The 20,739-nt window shown below is 41.0% G+C and overlaps 7 non-coding genes across 7 annotated transcripts; all 7 read left to right on the forward strand.

Annotated features, from left to right (window-relative positions):
- Positions 1 to 765: 765 nt before the first annotated feature.
- TRNAT-AGU (transfer RNA threonine (anticodon AGU)) lies at positions 766 to 839 on the forward strand. The gene has a single exon. It is a non-coding gene; the product is annotated as a tRNA-Thr (tRNA).
- A 5,805-nt stretch (positions 840 to 6,644) lies between these two features.
- TRNAT-AGU (transfer RNA threonine (anticodon AGU)) lies at positions 6,645 to 6,718 on the forward strand. The gene has a single exon. It is a non-coding gene; the product is annotated as a tRNA-Thr (tRNA).
- Positions 6,719 to 8,323: 1,605 nt separating this feature from the next.
- TRNAT-AGU (transfer RNA threonine (anticodon AGU)) lies at positions 8,324 to 8,397 on the forward strand. The gene has a single exon. It is a non-coding gene; the product is annotated as a tRNA-Thr (tRNA).
- Positions 8,398 to 9,945: 1,548 nt separating this feature from the next.
- Positions 9,946 to 10,019, forward strand: TRNAT-AGU (transfer RNA threonine (anticodon AGU)). The gene has a single exon. It is a non-coding gene; the product is annotated as a tRNA-Thr (tRNA).
- Positions 10,020 to 10,784: 765 nt separating this feature from the next.
- Positions 10,785 to 10,858, forward strand: TRNAT-AGU (transfer RNA threonine (anticodon AGU)). Its single transcript has one exon. It is a non-coding gene; the product is annotated as a tRNA-Thr (tRNA).
- Positions 10,859 to 15,827: 4,969 nt separating this feature from the next.
- Positions 15,828 to 15,901, forward strand: TRNAT-AGU (transfer RNA threonine (anticodon AGU)). Its single transcript has one exon. It is a non-coding gene; the product is annotated as a tRNA-Thr (tRNA).
- Positions 15,902 to 19,188: 3,287 nt separating this feature from the next.
- Positions 19,189 to 19,262, forward strand: TRNAT-AGU (transfer RNA threonine (anticodon AGU)). Its single transcript has one exon. It is a non-coding gene; the product is annotated as a tRNA-Thr (tRNA).
- Positions 19,263 to 20,739: the final 1,477 nt, after the last annotated feature.

The following is a 20,739-nucleotide window of genomic DNA, read 5'->3' on the forward strand; positions in this document are numbered from 1 at the left end:
GTCTGCTTTTTTTCGACCAATCTGTCTCCCCAATATTAAAACTTTGTACAAAGATTGCTATTTCATGCTATTTAGAAGCACAGTCAGGCTTCATATGTTGGCAAAGCATCCAAGAACTCTGGACTCCACTACCTTAGAGTCATATTGCCCAAGGTTGCGATGCCATCAGAAATAGCACATATTAGAATGAGCAATTCATATTTCCTGCTTAATTTTTTGTAAAAGAAGCAAAGGTACGCCTGAACAGGGACTTGAACCCTGGACCCTCAGATTAAAAGTCTGATGCTCTACCGACTGAGCTATCCAGGCACATGGATCACTGCCATTTGAAACTTGATTTTCACTCTACAGCACCTCCATACATGGCTACCTCACTGGTCAATAAAGGAAATGAATTACTAGTGCATTACACACATTTTGACACTGGAGACATAACTTTTTTCAGTCATTCCGTATCCAGATATAGAGATTTGCAGCATCTAGGACTTTAATGTTCACCCACTTACGGATTTGAATGTTTTGCCACATTCATGAGTGCAAACTTGCTCCCCAGTAAATACGAACATGTGCTCCTCAATGCACACACTGGGCAATGCAGTCCACTCTAAATCGACGATTAATGACATGCTCGTTTTGTGCAATGGAGTTTCAGTCAATTGGAAAACATTTTGAAAAGTTATATTGCAACAGAAGCCCAGCCTTAAAAAAGTGGATTTCACTTCTAAATGATTACATGAGGAAGGAAAGGAGACCAGATGCAAAAAAGGTGCTGTGGCTTAGTTGGTTAAAGCGCCTGTCTAGTAAACAGGAGATCCTGAGTTCGAATCTCAGCAGCGCCTGTCTGCTTTTTTTCGACCAATCTGTCTCCCCAATATTAAAACTTTGTACAAAGATTGCTATTTCATGCTATTTAGAAGCACAGTCAGGCTTGATATGTTGGCAAAGCATCCAAGAACTCTGGACTCCACTACCTTAGAGTCATATTGCCCAAGGTTGCGATGCCATCAGAAATAGCACATATTAGAATGAGCAATTCATATTTCCTGCTTAATTTTTTGTAAAAGAAGCAAAGGTACGCCTGAACAGGGACTTGAACCCTGGACCCTCAGATTAAAAGTCTGATGCTCTACCGACTGAGCTATCCATGCACATGGACCACTGCCATTTGAAACTTGATTTTCACTCTACAGCACCTCCATACATGGCTACCTCACTGGTCAATAAAGGAAATGAATTACTAGTGCATTACACACATTTTGACACTGGAGACATAACTTTTTTCAGTCATTCCGTATCCAGATATAGAGATTTGCAGCATCTAGGACTTTAATGTTCACCCACTTACGGATTTGAATGTTTTGCCACATTCATGAGTGCAAACTTGCTCCCCAGTAAATACGAACATGCGCTCCTCAATGCACACACTGGGCAATGCAGTCCACTCTAAATCGACGATTAATGACATGCTCGTTTTGTGCAATGGAGTTTCAGTCAATTGGAAAACATTTTGAAAAGTTATATTGCAACAGAAGCCCAGCCTTAAAAAAGTGGATTTCACTTCTAAATGATTACACGAGGAAGGAAAGGAGACCAGATGCAAAAAAGGTGCTGTGGCTTAGTTGGTTAAAGCGCCTGTATAGTAAACAGGAGATCCTGAGTTAGAATCTCAGCAGCGCATGTCTGCTTTTTTTCGACCAATCTGTCTCCCCAATATTAAAACTTTGTACAAAGATTGCTATTTCATGCTATTTAGAAGCACAGTCAGGCTTGATATGTTGGCAAAGCATCCAAGAACTCTGGACTCCACTACCTTAGAGTCATATTGCCCAAGGTTGCGATGCATCAGAAATAGCACATATTAGAATGAGCAATTCATATTTCCTGCTTAATTTTTTGTAAAAGAAGCAAAGGTACGCCTGAACAGGGACTTGAACCCTGGACCCTCAGATTAAAAGTCTGATGCTCTACCGACTGAGCTATCCAGTCACAGGGATCACTGCCCATTTGAAACTTGATTTTCACTCTACAGCACCTCCATACATGGCTACCTCACTGGTCAATAAAGGAAATGAATTACTAGTGCATTACACACATTTTGACACTGGAGACATAACTTTTTTCAGTCATTCCGTATCCAGATATAGAGATTTGCAGCATCTAGGACTTTAATGTTCACCCACTTACGGATTTGAATGTTTTGCCACATTCATGAGTGCAAACTTGCTCCCCAGTAAATACGAACATGTGCTCCTCAATGCACACACTGGGCAATGCAGTCCACTCTAAATCGACGATTAATGACATGCTCGTTTTGTGCAATGGAGTTTCAGTCAATTGGAAAACATTTTGAAAAGTTATATTGCAACAGAAGCCCAGCCTTAAAAAAGTGGATTTCACTTCTAAATGATTACATGAGGAAGGAAAGGAGACCAGATGCAAAAAAGGTGCTGTGGCTTAGTTGGTTAAAGCGCCTGTCTAGTAAACAGGAGATCCTGAGTTAGAATCTCAGCAGCGCCTGTCTGCTTTTTTTCGACCAATCTGTCTCCCCAATATTAAAACTTTGTACAAAGATTGCTATTTCATGCTATTTAGAAGCACAGTCAGGCTTGGATATGTTGGCAAAGCATCCAAGAACTCTGGACTCCACTACCTTAGAGTCATATTGCCCAAGGTTGCGATGCCATCAGAAATAGCACATATTAGAATGAGCAATTCATATTTCCTGCTTAATTTTTTGTAAAAGAAGCAAAGGTACGCCTGAACAGGGACTTGAACCCTGGACCCTCAGATTAAAAGTCTGATGCTCTACCGACTGAGCTATCCAGGCACATGGATGACTGCCATTTGAAACTTGATTTTCACTCTACAGCACCTCCATACATGGCTACCTCACTGGTCAATAAAGGAAATGAATTACTAGTGCATTACACACATTTTGACACTGGAGACATAACTTTTTTCAGTCATTCCGTATCCAGATATAGAGATTTGCAGCATCTAGGACTTTAATGTTCACCCACTTACGGATTTGAATGTTTTGCCACATTCATGAGTGCAAACTTGCTCCCCAGTAAATACGAACATGTGCTCCTCAATGCACACACTGGGCAATGCAGTCCACTCTAAATCGACGATTAATGACATGCTCGTTTTGTGCAATGGAGTTTCAGTCAATTGGAAAACATTTTGAAAAGTTATATTGCAACAGAAGCCCAGCCTTAAAAAAGTGGATTTCACTTCTAAATGATTACATGAGGAAGGAAAGGAGACCAGATGCAAAAAAGGTGCTGTGGCTTAGTTGGTTAAAGCGCCTGTCTAGTAAACAGGAGATCCTGAGTTAGAATCTCAGCAGCGCCTGTCTGCTTTTTTTCGACCAATCTGTCTCCCCAATATTAAAACTTTGTACAAAGATTGCTATTTCATGCTATTTAGAAGCACAGTCAGGCTTGGATATGTTGGCAAAGCATCCAAGAACTCTGGACTCCACTACCTTAGAGTCATATTGCCCAAGGTTGCGATGCCATCAGAAATAGCACATATTAGAATGAGCAATTCATATTTCCTGCTTAATTTTTTGTAAAAGAAGCAAAGGTACGCCTGAACAGGGACTTGAACCCTGGACCCTCAGATTAAAAGTCTGATGCTCTACCGACTGAGCTATCCAGGCACATGGATGACTGCCATTTGAAACTTGATTTTCACTCTACAGCACCTCCATACATGGCTACCTCACTGGTCAATAAAGGAAATGAATTACTAGTGCATTACACACATTTTGACACTGGAGACATAACTTTTTTCAGTCATTCCGTATCCAGATATAGAGATTTGCAGCATCTAGGACTTTAATGTTCACCCACTTACGGATTTGAATGTTTTGCCACATTCATGAGTGCAAACTTGCTCCCCAGTAAATACAAACATGTGCTCCTCAATGCACACACTGGGCAATGCAGTCCACTCTAAATCGACGATTAATGACATGCTCGTTTTGTGCAATGGAGTTTCAGTCAATTGGAAAACATTTTGAAAAGTTATATTGCAACAGAAGCCCAGCCTTAAAAAAGTGGATTTCACTTCTAAATGATTACATGAGGAAGGAAAGGAGACCAGATGCAAATAAGGTGCTGTGGCTTAGTTGGTTAAAGCGCCTGTCTAGTAAACAGGAGATCCTGAGTTAGAATCTCAGCAGCGCCTGTCTGCTTTTTTTCGACCAATCTGTCTCCCCAATATTAAAACTTTGTACAAAGATTGCTATTTCATGCTATTTAGAAGCACAGTCAGGCTTGATATGTTGGCAAAGCATCCAAGAACTCTGGACTCCACTACCTTAGAGTCATATTGCCCAAGGTTGCGATGCCATCAGAAATAGCACATATTAGAATGAGCAATTCATATTTCCTGCTTAATTTTTTGTAAAAGAAGCAAAGGTACGCCTGAACAGGGACTTGAACCCTGGACCCTCAGATTAAAAGTCTGATGCTCTACCGACTGAGCTATCCATGCACATGGATCACTGCCATTTGAAACTTGATTTTCACTCTACAGCACCTCCATACATGGCTACCTCACTGGTCAATAAAGGAAATGAATTACTAGTGCATTACACACATTTTGACACTGGAGACATAACTTTTTTCAGTCATTCCGTATCCAGATATAGAGATTTGCAGCATCTAGGACTTTAATGTTCACCCACTTACGGATTTGAATGTTTTGCCACATTCATGAGTGCAAACTTGCTCCCCAGTAAATACGAACATGTGCTCCTCAATGCACACACTGGGCAATGCAGTCCACTCTAAATCGACGATTAATGACATGCTCGTTTTGTGCAATGGAGTTTCAGTCAATTGGAAAACATTTTGAAAAGTTATATTGCAACAGAAGCCCAGCCTTAAAAAAGTGGATTTCACTTCTAAATGATTACACGAGGAAGGAAAGGAGACCAGATGCAAAAAAGGTGCTGTGGCTTAGTTGGTTAAAGCGCCTGTCTAGTAAACAGGAGATCCTGAGTTAGAATCTCAGCAGCGCCTGTCTGCTTTTTTTCGACCAATCTGTCTCCCCAATATTAAAACTTTGTACAAAGATTGCTATTTCATGCTATTTAGAAGCACAGTCAGGCTTGGATATGTTGGCAAAGCATCCAAGAACTCTGGACTCCACTACCTTAGAGTCATATTGCCCAAGGTTGCGATGCCATCAGAAATAGCACATATTAGAATGAGCAATTCATATTTCCTGCTTAATTTTTTGTAAAAGAAGCAAAGGTACACCTGAACAGGGACTTGAACCCTGGACCCTCAGATTAAAAGTCTGATGCTCTACCGACTGAGCTATCCAGGCACAGGGATCACTGCCCATTTGAAACTTGATTTTCACTCTACAGCACCTCCATACATGGCTACCTCACTGGTCAATAAAGGAAATGAATTACTAGTGCATTACACACATTTTGACACTGGAGACATAACTTTTTTCAGTCATTCCGTATCCAGATATAGAGATTTGCAGCATCTAGGACTTTAATGTTCACCCACTTACGGATTTGAATGTTTTGCCACATTCATGAGTGCAAACTTGCTCCCCAGTAAAGACGAACATGTGCTCCTCAATGCACACACTGGGCAATGCAGTCCACTCTAAATCGACGATTAATGACATGCTCGTTTTGTGCAATGGAGTTTCAGTCAATTGGAAAACATTTTGAAAAGTTATATTGCAACAGAAGCCCAGCCTTAAAAAAGTGGATTTCACTTCTGATTGATTACATGAGGAAGGAAAGGAGACCAGATGCAAAAAAGGGGCTGTGGCTTAGTTGGTTAAAGCGCCTGTCTAGTAAACAGGAGATCCTGAGTTCGAATCTCAGCAGCGCCTGTCTGCTTTTTTTTCGACCAATCTGTCTCCCCAATATTAAAACTTTGTACAAAGATTGCTATTTCATGCTATTTAGAAGCACAGTCAGGCTTGAAATGTTGGCAAAGCATCCAAGAACTCTGGACTCCACTACCTTAGAGTCATATTGCCCAAGGTTGCGATGCCATCAGAAACAGCACATATTAGAATGAGCAATTCATATTTCCTGCTTAATTTTTTGTAAAAGAAGCAAAGGTACGCCTGAACAGGGACTTGAACCCTGGACCCTCAGATTAAAAGTCTGATGCTCTACCCACTGAGCTATCCAGGCACAGGGATCACTGCCCATTTGAAACTTGATTTTCACTCTACAGCACCTCCATACACGGCTACCTCACTGGTCAATAAAGGAAATGAATTACTAGTGCATTACACACATTTCGACACTGGAGACATAACTTTTTTCAGTCATTCCGTATCCAGATATAGAGATTTGCAGCATCTAGGACTTTAATGTTCACCCACTTACGGATTTGAATGTTTTGCCACATTCATGAGTGCAAACTTGCTCCCCAGTAAAGACGAACATGTGCTCCTCAATGCACACACTGGGCAATGCAGTCCACTCTAAATCGACGATTAATGACATGCTTGTTTTGTGCAATGGAGTTTCAGTCAATTGGAAAACATTTTGAAAAGTTATATTGCAACAGAAGCCCAGCCTTAAAAAAGTGGATTTCACTTCTAAATGATTACATGAGGAAGGAAAGGAGACCAGATGCAAAAAAGGTGCTGTGGCTTAGTTGGTTAAAGCGCCTGTCTAGTAAACAGGAGATCCTGAGTTCGAATCTCAGCAGCGCCTGTCTGCTTTTTTTCGACCAATCTGTCTCCCCAATATTAAAACTTTGTACAAAGATTGCTATTTCATGCTATTTAGAAGCACAGTCAGGCTTCATATGTTGGCAAAGCATCCAAGAACTCTGGACTCCACTACCTTAGAGTCATATTGCCCAAGGTTGCGATGCCATCAGAAATAGCACATATTAGAATGAGCAATTCATATTTCCTGCTTAATTTTTTGTAAAAGAAGCAAAGGTACGCCTGAACAGGGACTTGAACCCTGGACCCTCAGATTAAAAGTCTGATGCTCTACCGACTGAGCTATCCAAACACATGGATCATTGCCATTTGAAACTTGATTTTCACTCTACAGCACCTCCATACATGGCTATCTCACTGGTCAATAAAGGAAATGAATTACTAGTGCATTACACACATTTTGACACTGGAGACATAACTTTTTTCAGTCATTCCGTATCCAGATATAGAGATTTGCAGCATCTAGGACTTTAATGTTCACCCACTTACGGATTTGAATGTTTTGCCACATTCATGAGTGCAAACTTGCTCCCCAGTAAATACGAACATGTGCTCCTCAATGCACACACTGGGCAATGCAGTCCACTCTAAATCGACGATTAATGACATGCTCGTTTTGTGCAATGGAGTTTCAGTCAATTGGAAAACATTTTGAAAAGTTATATTGCAACAGAAGCCCAGCCTTAAAAAAGTGGATTTCACTTCTAAATGATTACACGAGGAAGGAAAGGAGACCAGATGCAAAAAAGGTGCTGTGGCTTAGTTGGTTAAAGCGCCTGTCTAGTAAACAGGAGATCCTGAGTTAGAATCTCAGCAGCGCCTGTCTGCTTTTTTTCGACCAATCTGTCTCCCCAATATTAAAACTTTGTACAAAGATTGCTATTTCATGCTATTTAGAAGCACAGTCAGGCTTGATATGTTGGCAAAGCATCCAAGAACTCTGGACTCCACTACCTTAGAGTCATATTGCCCAAGGTTGCGATGCCATCAGAAATAGCACATATTAGAATGAGCAATTCATATTTCCTGCTTAATTTTTTGTAAAAGAAGCAAAGGTACGCCTGAACAGGGTCTTGAACCCTGGACCCTCAGATTAAAAGTCTGATGCTCTACCGACTGAGCTATCCAGGAACAGGGATCACTGCCCATTTGAAACTTGATTTTCACTCTACAGCACCTCCATACATGGCTACCTCACTGGTCAATAAAGGAAATGAATTACTAGTGCATTACACACATTTTGACACTGGAGACATAACTTTTTTCAGTCATTCCGTATCCAGATATAGAGATTTGCAGCATCTAGGACTTTAATGTTCACCCACTTACGGATTTGAATGTTTTGCCACATTCATGAGTGCAAACTTGCTCCCCAGTAAAGACGAACATGTGCTCCTCAATGCACACACTGGGCAATGCAGTCCACTCTAAATCGACGATTAATGACATGCTTGTTTTGTGCAATGGAGTTTCAGTCAATTGGAAAACATTTTGAAAAGTTATATTGCAACAGAAGCCCAGCCTTAAAAAAGTGGATTTCACTTCTAAATGATTACATGAGGAAGGAAAGGAGACCAGATGCAAAAAAGGTGCTGTGGCTTAGTTGGTTAAAGCGCCTGTCTAGTAAACAGGAGATCCTGAGTTCGAATCTCAGCAGCGCCTGTCTGCTTTTTTTCGACCAATCTGTCTCCCCAATATTAAAACTTTGTACAAAGATTGCTATTTCATGCTATTTAGAAGCACAGTCAGGCTTCATATGTTGGCAAAGCATCCAAGAACTCTGGACTCCACTACCTTAGAGTCATATTGCCCAAGGTTGCGATGCCATCAGAAATAGCACATATTAGAATGAGCAATTCATATTTCCTGCTTAATTTTTTGTAAAAGAAGCAAAGGTACGCCTGAACAGGGACTTGAACCCTGATCCCTCAGATTAAAAGTCTGATGCTCTACCGACTGAGCTATCCAGGCACATGGATCACTGCCATTTGAAACTTGATTTTCACTCTACAGCACCTCCATACATGGCTATCTCACTGGTCAATAAAGGAAATGAATTACTAGTGCATTACACACATTTTGACACTGGAGACATAACTTTTTTCAGTCATTCCGTATCCAGATATAGAGATTTGCAGCATCTAGGACTTTAATGTTCACCCACTTACGGATTTGAATGTTTTGCCACATTCATGAGTGCAAACTTGCTCCCCAGTAAATACGAACATGTGCTCCTCAATGCACACACTGGGCAATGCAGTCCACTCTAAATCGACGATTAATGACATGCTCGTTTTGTGCAATGGAGTTTCAGTCAATTGGAAAACATTTTGAAAAGTTATATTGCAACAGAAGCCCAGCCTTAAAAAAGTGGATTTCACTTCTAAATGATTACATGAGGAAGGAAAGGAGACCAGATGCAAAAAAGGTGCTGTGGCTTAGTTGGTTAAAGCGCCTGTCTAGTAAACAGGAGATCCTGAGTTAGAATCTCAGCAGCTCCTGTCTGCTTTTTTTCGACCAATCTGTCTCCCCAATATTAAAACTTTGTACAAAGATTGCTATTTCATGCTATTTAGAAGCACAGTCAGGCTTGATATGTTGGCAAAGCATCCAAGAACTCTGGACTCCACTACCTTAGAGTCATATTGCCCAAGGTTGCGATGCCATCAGAAATAGCACATATTAGAATGAGCAATTCATATTTCCTGCTTAATTTTTTGTAAAAGAAGCAAAGATACGCCTGAACAGGGACTTGAACCCTGGACCCTAAGATTAAAAGTCTGATGCACTCTACAGCACCTCCATACATGGCTACCTCACTGGTCAATAAAGGAAATGAATTACTAGTGCATTACACACATTTTGACACTGGAGACATAACTTTTTTCAGTCATTCCGTATCCAGATATAGAGATTTGCAGCATCTAGGACTTTAATGTTCACCCACTTACGGATTTGAATGTTTTGCCACATTAATGAGTGCAAACTTGCTCCCCAGTAAAGACGAACATGTGCTCCTCAATGCACACACTGGGCAATGCAGTCCACTCTAAATCGACGATTAATGACATGCTCGTTTTGTGCAATGGAGTTTCAGTCAATTGGAAAACATTTTGAAAAGTTATATTGCAACAGAAGCCCAGCCTTAAAAAAGTGGATTTCACTTCTAAATGATTACATGAGGAAGGAAAGGAGACCAGATGCAAAAAAGGTGCTGTGGCTTAGTTGGTTAAAGCGCCTGTCTAGTAAACAGGAGATCCTGAGTTCGAATCTCAGCAGCGCCTGTCTGCTTTTTTTCGACCAATCTGTCTCCCCAATATTAAAACTTTGTACAAAGATTGCTATTTCATGCTATTTAGAAGCACAGTCAGGCTTCATATGTTGGCAAAGCATCCAAGAACTCTGGACTCCACTACCTTAGAGTCATATTGCCCAAGGTTGCGATGCCATCAGAAATAGCACATATTAGAATGAGCAATTCATATTTCCTGCTTAATTTTTTGTAAAAGAAGCAAAGGTACACCTGAACAGGGACTTGAACCCTGGACCCTCAGATTAAAAGTCTGATGCTCTACCGACTGAGCTATCCAGGCACATGGATCACTGCCATTTGAAACTTGATTTTCACTCTACAGCACCTCCATACATGGCTACCTCACTGGTCAATAAAGGAAATGAATTACTAGTGCATTACACACATTTTGACACTGGAGACATAACTTTTTTCAGTCATTCCGTATCCAGATATAGAGATTTGCAGCATCTAGGACTTTAATGTTCACCCACTTACGGATTTGAATGTTTTGCCACATTCATGAGTGCAAACTTGCTCCCCAGTAAATACGAACATGTGCTCCTCAATGCACACACTGGGCAATGCAGTCCACTCTAAATCGACGATTAATGACATGCTCGTTTTGTGCAATGGAGTTTCAGTCAATTGGAAAACATTTTGAAAAGTTATATTGCAACAGAAGCCCAGCCTTAAAAAAGTGGATTTCACTTCTAAATGATTACACGAGGAAGGAAAGGAGACCAGATGCAAAAAAGGTGCTGTGGCTTAGTTGGTTAAAGCGCCTGTCTAGTAAACAGGAGATCCTGAGTTCGAATCTCAGCAGCGCCTGTCTGCTTTTTTTCGACCAATCTGTCTCCCCAATATTAAAACTTTGTACAAAGATTGCTATTTCATGCTATTTAGAAGCACAGTCAGGCTTGAAATGTTGGCAAAGCATCCAAGAACTCTGGACTCCACTACCTTAGAGTCATATTGCCCAAGGTTGCGGTGCCATCAGAAACAGCACATATTAGAATGAGCAATTCATATTTCCTGCTTAATTTTTTGTAAAAGAAGCAAAGGTACGCCTGAACAGGGACTTGAACCCTGGACCCTCAGATTAAAAGTCTGATGCTCTACCGACTGAGCTATCCAGGCACAGGGATCACTGCCCATTTGAAACTTGATTTTCACTCTACAGCACCTCCATACATGGCTACCTCACTGGTCAATAAAGGAAATGAATTACTAGTGCATTACACACATTTCGACACTGGAGACATAACTTTTTTCAGTCATTCCGTATCCAGATATAGAGATTTGCAGCATCTAGGACTTTAATGTTCACCCACTTACGGATTTGAATGTTTTGCCACATTCATGAGTGCAAACTTGCTCCCCAGTAAAGACGAACATGTGCTCCTCAATGCACACACTGGGCAATGCAGTCCACTCTAAATCGACGATTAATGACATGCTTGTTTTGTGCAATGGAGTTTCAGTCAATTGGAAAACATTTTGAAAAGTTATATTGCAACAGAAGCCCAGCCTTAAAAAAGTGGATTTCACTTCTGATTGATTACATGAGGAAGGAAAGGAGACCAGATGCAAAAAAGGGGCTGTGGCTTAGTTGGTTAAAGCGCCTGTCTAGTAAACAGGAGATCCTGAGTTCGAATCTCAGCAGCGCCTGTCTGCTTTTTTTTCGACCAATCTGTCTCCCCAATATTAAAACTTTGTACAAAGATTGCTATTTCATGCTATTTAGAAGCACAGTCAGGCTTGAAATGTTGGCAAAGCATCCAAGAACTCTGGACTCCACTACCTTAGAGTCATATTGCCCAAGGTTGCGATGCCATCAGAAACAGCACATATTAGAATGAGCAATTCATATTTCCTGCTTAATTTTTTGTAAAAGAAGCAAAGGTACGCCTGAACAGGGACTTGAACCCTGGACCCTCAGATTAAAAGTCTGATGCTCTACCCACTGAGCTATCCAGGCACAGGGATCACTGCCCATTTGAAACTTGATTTTCACTCTACAGCACCTCCATACATGGCTACCTCACTGGTCAATAAAGGAAATGAATTACTAGTGCATTACACACATTTCGACACTGGAGACATAACTTTTTTCAGTCATTCCGTATCCAGATATAGAGATTTGCAGCATCTAGGACTTTAATGTTCACCCACTTACGGATTTGAATGTTTTGCCACATTCATGAGTGCAAACTTGCTCCCCAGTAAAGACGAACATGTGCTCCTCAATGCACACACTGGGCAATGCAGTCCACTCTAAATCGACGATTAATGACATGCTTGTTTTGTGCAATGGAGTTTCAGTCAATTGGAAAACATTTTGAAAAGTTATATTGCAACAGAAGCCCAGCCTTAAAAAAGTGGATTTCACTTCTAAATGATTACATGAGGAAGGAAAGGAGACCAGATGCAAAAAAGGTGCTGTGGCTTAGTTGGTTAAAGCGCCTGTCTAGTAAACAGGAGATCCTGAGTTAGAATCTCAGCAGCGCCTGTCTGCTTTTTTTCGACCAATCTGTCTCCCCAATATTAAAACTTTGTACAAAGATTGCTATTTCATGCTATTTAGAAGCACAGTCAGGCTTGATATGTTGGCAAAGCATCCAAGAACTCTGGACTCCACTACCTTAGAGTCATATTGCCCAAGGTTGCGATGCCATCAGAAATAGCACATATTAGAATGAGCAATTCATATTTCCTGCTTAATTTTTTGTAAAAGAAGCAAAGGTACGCCTGAACAGGGACTTGAACCCTGGACCCTCAGATTAAAAGTCTGATGCTCTACCGACTGAGCTATCCATGCACATGAATCACTGCCATTTGAAACTTGATTTTCACTCTACAGCACCTCCATACATGGCTACCTCACTGGTCAATAAAGGAAATGAATTACTAGTGCATTACACACATTTTGACACTGGAGACATAACTTTTTTCAGTCATTCCGTATCCAGATATAGAGATTTGCAGCATCTAGGACTTTAATGTTCACCCACTTACGGATTTGAATGTTTTGCCACATTCATGAGTGCAAACTTGCTCCCCAGTAAAGACGAACATGTGCTCCTCAATGCACACACTGGGCAATGCAGTCCACTCTAAATCGACGATTAATGACATGCTCGTTTTGTGCAATGGAGTTTCAGTCAATTGGAAAATATTTTGAAAATTTATATTGCAACAGAAGCCCAGCCTTAAAAAAGTGGATTTCACTTCTGATTGATTACATGAGGAAGGAAAGGAGACCAGATGCAAAAAAGGGGCTGTGGCTTAGTTGGTTAAAGCGCCTGTCTAGTAAACAGGAGATCCTGAGTTCGAATCTCAGCAGCGCCTGTCTGCTTTTTTTTCGACCAATCTGTCTCCCCAATATTAAAACTTTGTACAAAGATTGCTATTTCATGCTATTTAGAAGCACAGTCAGGCTTGAAATGTTGGCAAAGCATCCAAGAACTCTGGACTCCACTACCTTAGAGTCATATTGCCCAAGGTTGCGATGCCATCAGAAATAGCACATATTAGAATGAGCAATTCATATTTCCTGCTTAATTTTTTGTAAAAGAAGCAAAGGTACGCCTGAACAGGGACTTGAACCCTGGACCCTCAGATTAAAAGTCTGATGCTCTACCGACTGAGCTATCCAGGCACAGGGATCACTGCCCATTTGAAACTTGATTTTCACTCTACAGCACCTCCATACATGGCTACCTCACTGGTCAATAAAGGAAATGAATTACTAGTGCATTACACACATTTTGACACTGGAGACATAACTTTTTTCAGTCATTCCGTATCCAGATATAGAGATTTGCAGCATCTAGGACTTTAATGTTCACCCACTTACGGATTTGAATGTTTTGCCACATTCATGAGTGCAAACTTGCTCCCCAGTAAAGACGAACATGTGCTCCTCAATGCACACACTGGGCAATGCAGTCCACTCTAAATCGACGATTAATGACATGCTCGTTTTGTGCAATGGAGTTTCAGTCAATTGGAAAACATTTTGAAAAGTTATATTGCAACAGAAGCCCAGCCTTAAAAAAGTGGATTTCACTTCTGATTGATTACATGAGGAAGGAAAGGAGACCAGATGCAAAAAAGGGGCTGTGGCTTAGTTGGTTAAAGCGCCTGTCTAGTAAACAGGAGATACTGAGTTCGAATCTCAGCAGAGCCTGTCTGCTTTTTTTTCGACCAATCTGTCTCCCCAATATTAAAACTTTGTACAAAGATTGCTATTTCATGCTATTTAGAAGCACAGTCAGGCTTGAAATGTTGGCAAAGCATCCAAGAACTCTGGACTCCACTACCTTAGAGTCATATTGCCCAAGGTTGCGATGCCATCAGAAACAGCACATATTAGAATGAGCAATTCATATTTCCTGCTTAATTTTTTGTAAAAGAAGCAAAGGTACGCCTGAACAGGGACTTGAACCCTGGACCCTCAGATTAAAAGTCTGATGCTCTACCGACTGAGCTATCCAGGCACAGGGATCACTGCCCATTTGAAACTTGATTTTCACTCTACAGCACCTCCATACATGGCTACCTCACTGGTCAATAAAGGAAATGAATTACTAGTGCATTACACACATTTCGACACTGGAGACATAACTTTTTTCAGTCATTCCGTATCCAGATATAGAGATTTGCAGCATCTAGGACTTTAATGTTCACCCACTTACGGATTTGAATGTTTTGCCACATTCATGAGTGCAAACTTGCTCCCCAGTAAAGACGAACATGTGCTCCTCAATGCACACACTGGGCAATGCAGTCCACTCTAAATCGACGATTAATGACATGCTTGTTTTGTGCAATGGAGTTTCAGTCAATTGGAAAACATTTTGAAAAGTTATATTGCAACAGAAGCCCAGCCTTAAAAAAGTGGATTTCACTTCTGATTGATTACATGAGGAAGGAAAGGAGACCAGATGCAAAAAAGGGGCTGTGGCTTAGTTGGTTAAAGCGCCTGTCTAGTAAACAGGAGATACTGAGTTCGAATCTCAGCAGCGCCTGTCTGCTTTTTTTTCGACCAATCTGTCTCCCCAATATTAAAACTTTGTACAAAGATTGCTATTTCATGCTATTTAGAAGCACAGTCAGGCTTGAAATGTTGGCAAAGCATCCAAGAACTCTGGACTCCACTACCTTAGAGTCATATTGCCCAAGGTTGCGATGCCATCAGAAACAGCACATATTAGAATGAGCAATTCATATTTCCTGCTTAATTTTTTGTAAAAGAAGCAAAGGTACGCCTGAACAGGGACTTGAACCCTGGACCCTCAGATTAAAAGTCTGATGCTCTACCGACTGAGCTATCCAGGCACAGGGATCACTGCCCATTTGAAACTTGATTTTCACTCTACAGCACCTCCATACATGGCTACCTCACTGGTCAATAAAGGAAATGAATTACTAGTGCATTACACACATTTCGACACTGGAGACATAACTTTTTTCAGTCATTCCGTATCCAGATATAGAGATTTGCAGCATCTAGGACTTTAATGTTCACCCACTTACGGATTTGAATGTTTTGCCACATTCATGAGTGCAAACTTGCTCCCCAGTAAAGACGAACATGTGCTCCTCAATGCACACACTGGGCAATGCAGTCCACTCTAAATCGACGATTAATGACATGCTTGTTTTGTGCAATGGAGTTTCAGTCAATTGGAAAACATTTTGAAAAGTTATATTGCAACAGAAGCCCAGCCTTAAAAAAGTGGATTTCACTTCTAAATGATTACATGAGGAAGGAAAGGAGACCAGATGCAAAAAAGGTGCTGTGGCTTAGTTGGTTAAAGCGCCTGTCTAGTAAACAGGAGATCCTGAGTTCGAATCTCAGCAGCGCCTGTCTGCTTTTTTTCGACCAATCTGTCTCCCCAATATTAAAACTTTGTACAAAGATTGCTATTTCATGCTATTTAGAAGCACAGTCAGGCTTCATATGTTGGCAAAGCATCCAAGAACTCTGGACTCCACTACCTTAGAGTCATATTGCCCAAGGTTGCGATGCCATCAGAAATAGCACATATTAGAATGAGCAATTCATATTTCCTGCTTAATTTTTTGTAAAAGAAGCAAAGGTACGCCTGAACAGGGACTTGAACCCTGGACCCTCAGATTAAAAGTCTGATGCTCTACCGACTGAGCTATCCAAACACATGGATCATTGCCATTTGAAACTTGATTTTCACTCTACAGCACCTCCATACATGGCTATCTCACTGGTCAATAAAGGAAATGAATTACTAGTGCATTACACACATTTTGACACTGGAGACATAACTTTTTTCAGTCATTCCGTATCCAGATATAGAGATTTGCAGCATCTAGGACTTTAATGTTCACCCACTTACGGATTTGAATGTTTTGCCACATTCATGAGTGCAAACTTGCTCCCCAGTAAATACGAACATGTGCTCCTCAATGCACACACTGGGCAATGCAGTCCACTCTAAATCGACGATTAATGACATGCTCGTTTTGTGCAATGGAGTTTCAGTCAATTGGAAAACATTTTGAAAAGTTATATTGCAACAGAAGCCCAGCCTTAAAAAAGTGGATTTCACTTCTAAATGATTACACGAGGAAGGAAAGGAGACCAGATGCAAAAAAGGTGCTGTGGCTTAGTTGGTTAAAGCGCCTGTCTAGTAAACAGGAGATCCTGAGTTAGAATCTCAGCAGCGCCTGTCTGCTTTTTTTCGACCAATCTGTCTCCCCAATATTAAAACTTTGTACAAAGATTGCTATTTCATGCTATTTAGAAGCACAGTCAGGCTTGATATGTTGGCAAAGCATCCAAGAACTCTGGACTCCACTACCTTAGAGTCATATTGCCCAAGGTTGCGATGCCATCAGAAATAGCACATATTAGAATGAGCAATTCATATTTCCTGCTTAATTTTTTGTAAAAGAAGCAAAGGTACGCCTGAACAGGGACTTGAACCCTGGACCCTCAGATTAAAAGTCTGATGCTCTACCGACTGAGCTATCCAGGCACAGGGATCACTGCCCATTTGAAACTTGATTTTCACTCTACAGCACCTCCATACATGGCTACCGCACTGGTCAATAAAGGAAATGAATTACTAGTGCATTACACACATTTTGACACTGGAGACATAACTTTTTTCAGTCATTCCGTATCCAGATATAGAGATTTGCAGCATCTAGGACTTTAATGTTCACCCACTTACGGATTTGAATGTTTTGCCACATTCATGAGTGCAAACTTGCTCCCCAGTAAAGACGAACATGTGCTCCTCAATGCACACACTGGGCAATGCAGTCCACTCTAAATCGACGATTAATGACATGCTCGTTTTGTGCAATGGAGTTTCAGTCAATTGGAAAACATTTTGAAAAGTTATATTGCAACAGAAGCCCAGCCTTAAAAAAGTGGATTTCACTTCTGATTGATTACATGAGGAAGGAAAGGAGACCAGATGCAAAAAAGGGGCTGTGGCTTAGTTGGTTAAAGCGCCTGTCTAGTAAACAGGAGATACTGAGTTCGAATCTCAGCAGCGCCTGTCTGCTTTTTTTTCGACCAATCTGTCTCCCCAATATTAAAACTTTGTACAAAGATTGCTATTTCATGCTATTTAGAAGCACAGTCAGGCTTGAAATGTTGGCAAAGCATCCAAGAACTCTGGACTCCACTACCTTAGAGTCATATTGCCCAAGGTTGCGATGCCATCAGAAACAGCACATATTAGAATGAGCAATTCATATTTCCTGCTTAATTTTTTGTAAAAGAAGCAAAGGTACGCCTGAACAGGGACTTGAACCCTGGACCCTCAGATTAAAAGTCTGATGCTCTACCGACTGAGCTATCCAGGCACAGGGATCACTGCCCATTTGAAACTTGATTTTCACTCTACAGCACCTCCATACATGGCTACCTCACTGGTCAATAAAGGAAATGAATTACTAGTGCATTACACACATTTCGACACTGGAGACATAACTTTTTTCAGTCATTCCGTATCCAGATATAGAGATTTGCAGCATCTAGGACTTTAATGTTCACCCACTTACGGATTTGAATGTTTTGCCACATTCATGAGTGCAAACTTGCTCCCCAGTAAAGACGAACATGTGCTCCTCAATGCACACACTGGGCAATGCAGTCCACTCTAAATCGACGATTAATGACATGCTTGTTTTGTGCAATGGAGTTTCAGTCAATTGGAAAACATTTTGAAAAGTTATATTGCAACAGAAGCCCAGCCTTAAAAAAGTGGATTTCACTTCTGATTGATTACATGAGGAAGGAAAGGAGACCAGATGCAAAAAAGGGGCTGTGGCTTAGTTGGTTAAAGCGCCTGTCTAGTAAACAGGAGATACTGAGTTCGAATCTCAGCAGCGCCTGTCTGCTTTTTTTTCGACCAATCTGTCTCCCCAATATTAAAACTTTGTACAAAGATTGCTATTTCATGCTATTTAGAAGCACAGTCAGGCTTGAAATGTTGGCAAAGCATCCAAGAACTCTGGACTCCACTACCTTAGAGTCATATTGCCCAAGGTTGCGATGCCATCAGAAACAGCACATATTAGAATGAGCAATTCATATTTCCTGCTTAATTTTTTGTAAAAGAAGCAAAGGTACGCCTGAACAGGGACTTGAACCCTGGACCCTCAGATTAAAAGTCTGATGCTCTACCGACTGAGCTATCCAGGCACAGGGATCACTGCCCATTTGAAACTTGATTTTCACTCTACAGCACCTCCATACATGGCTACCTCACTGGTCAATAAAGGAAATGAATTACTAGTGCATTACACACATTTCGACACTGGAGACATAACTTTTTTCAGTCATTCCGTATCCAGATATAGAGATTTGCAGCATCTAGGACTTTAATGTTCACCCACTTACGGATTTGAATGTTTTGCCACATTCATGAGTGCAAACTTGCTCCCCAGTAAAGACGAACATGTGCTCCTCAATGCACACACTGGGCAATGCAGTCCACTCTAAATCGACGATTAATGACATGCTTGTTTTGTGCAATGGAGTTTCAGTCAATTGGAAAACATTTTGAAAAGTTATATTGCAACAGAAGCCCAGCCTTAAAAAAGTGGATTTCACTTCTAAATGATTACATGAGGAAGGAAAGGAGACCAGATGCAAAAAAGGTGCTGTGGCTTAGTTGGTTAAAGCGCCTGTCTAGTAAACAGGAGATCCTGAGTTCGAATCTCAGCAGCGCCTGTCTGCTTTTTTTCGACCAATCTGTCTCCCCAATATTAAAACTTTGTACAAAGATTGCTATTTCATGCTATTTAGAAGCACAGTCAGGCTTCATATGTTGGCAAAGCATCCAAGAACTCTGGACTCCACTACCTTAGAGTCATATTGCCCAAGGTTGCGATGCCATCAGAAATAGCACATATTAGAATGAGCAATTCATATTTCCTGCTTAATTTTTTGTAAAAGAAGCAAAGGTACGCCTGAACAGGGACTTGAACCCTGGACCCTCAGATTAAAAGTCTGATGCTCTACCGACTGAGCTATCCAGGCACATGGATCACTGCCATTTGAAACTTGATTTTCACTCTACAGCACCTCCATACATGGCTATCTCACTGGTCAATAAAGGAAATGAATTACTAGTGCATTACACACATTTTGACACTGGAGACATAACTTTTTTCAGTCATTCCGTATCCAGATATAGAGATTTGCAGCATCTAGGACTTTAATGTTCACCCACTTACGGATTTGAATGTTTTGCCACATTCATGAGTGCAAACTTGCTCCCCAGTAAATACGAACATGTGCTCCTCAATGCACACACTGGGCAATGCAGTCCACTCTAAATCGACGATTAATGACATGCTCGTTTTGTGCAATGGAGTTTCAGTCAATTGGAAAACATTTTGAAAAGTTATATTGCAACAGAAGCCCAGCCTTAAAAAAGTGGATTTCACTTCTAAATGATTACATGAGGAAGGAAAGGAGACCAGATGCAAAAAAGGTGCTGTGGCTTAGTTGGTTAAAGCGCCTGTCTAGTAAACAGGAGATCCTGAGTTAGAATCTCAGCAGCGCCTGTCTGCTTTTTTTCGACCAATCTGTCTCCCCAATATTAAAACTTTGTACAAAGATTGCTATTTCATGCTATTTAGAAGCACAGTCAGGCTTGATATGTTGGCAAAGCATCCAAGAACTCTGGACTCCACTACCTTAGAGTCATATTGCCCAAGGTTGCGATGCCATCAGAAATAGCACATATTAGAATGAGCAATTCATATTTCCTGCTTAATTTTTTGTAAAAGAAGCAAAGGTACGCCTGAACAGGGACTTGAACCCTGGACCCTCAGATTAAAAGTCTGATGCTCTACCGACTGAGCTATCCATGCACATGGATCACTGCCATTTGAAACTTGATTTTCACTCTACAGCACCTCCATACATGGCTACCTCACTGGTCAATAAAGGAAATGAATTACTAGTGCATTACACACATTTTGACACTGGAGACATAACTTTTTTCAGTCATTCCGTATCCAGATATAGAGATTTGCAGCATCTAGGACTTTAATGTTCACCCACTTACGGATTTGAATGTTTTGCCACATTCATGAGTGCAAACTTGCTCCCCAGTAAATACGAACATGTGCTCCTCAATGCACACACTGGGCAATGCAGTCCACTCTAAATCGACGATTAATGACATGCTCGTTTTGTG

The sequence above is a fragment of the Ambystoma mexicanum genome, unplaced genomic scaffold (assembly GCF_040938575.1).
Source record: "Ambystoma mexicanum isolate Mex_15411 unplaced genomic scaffold, UKY_AmexF1_1 Mex_scaf1, whole genome shotgun sequence".
NCBI lineage: Eukaryota > Metazoa > Chordata > Amphibia > Caudata > Ambystomatidae > Ambystoma > Ambystoma mexicanum.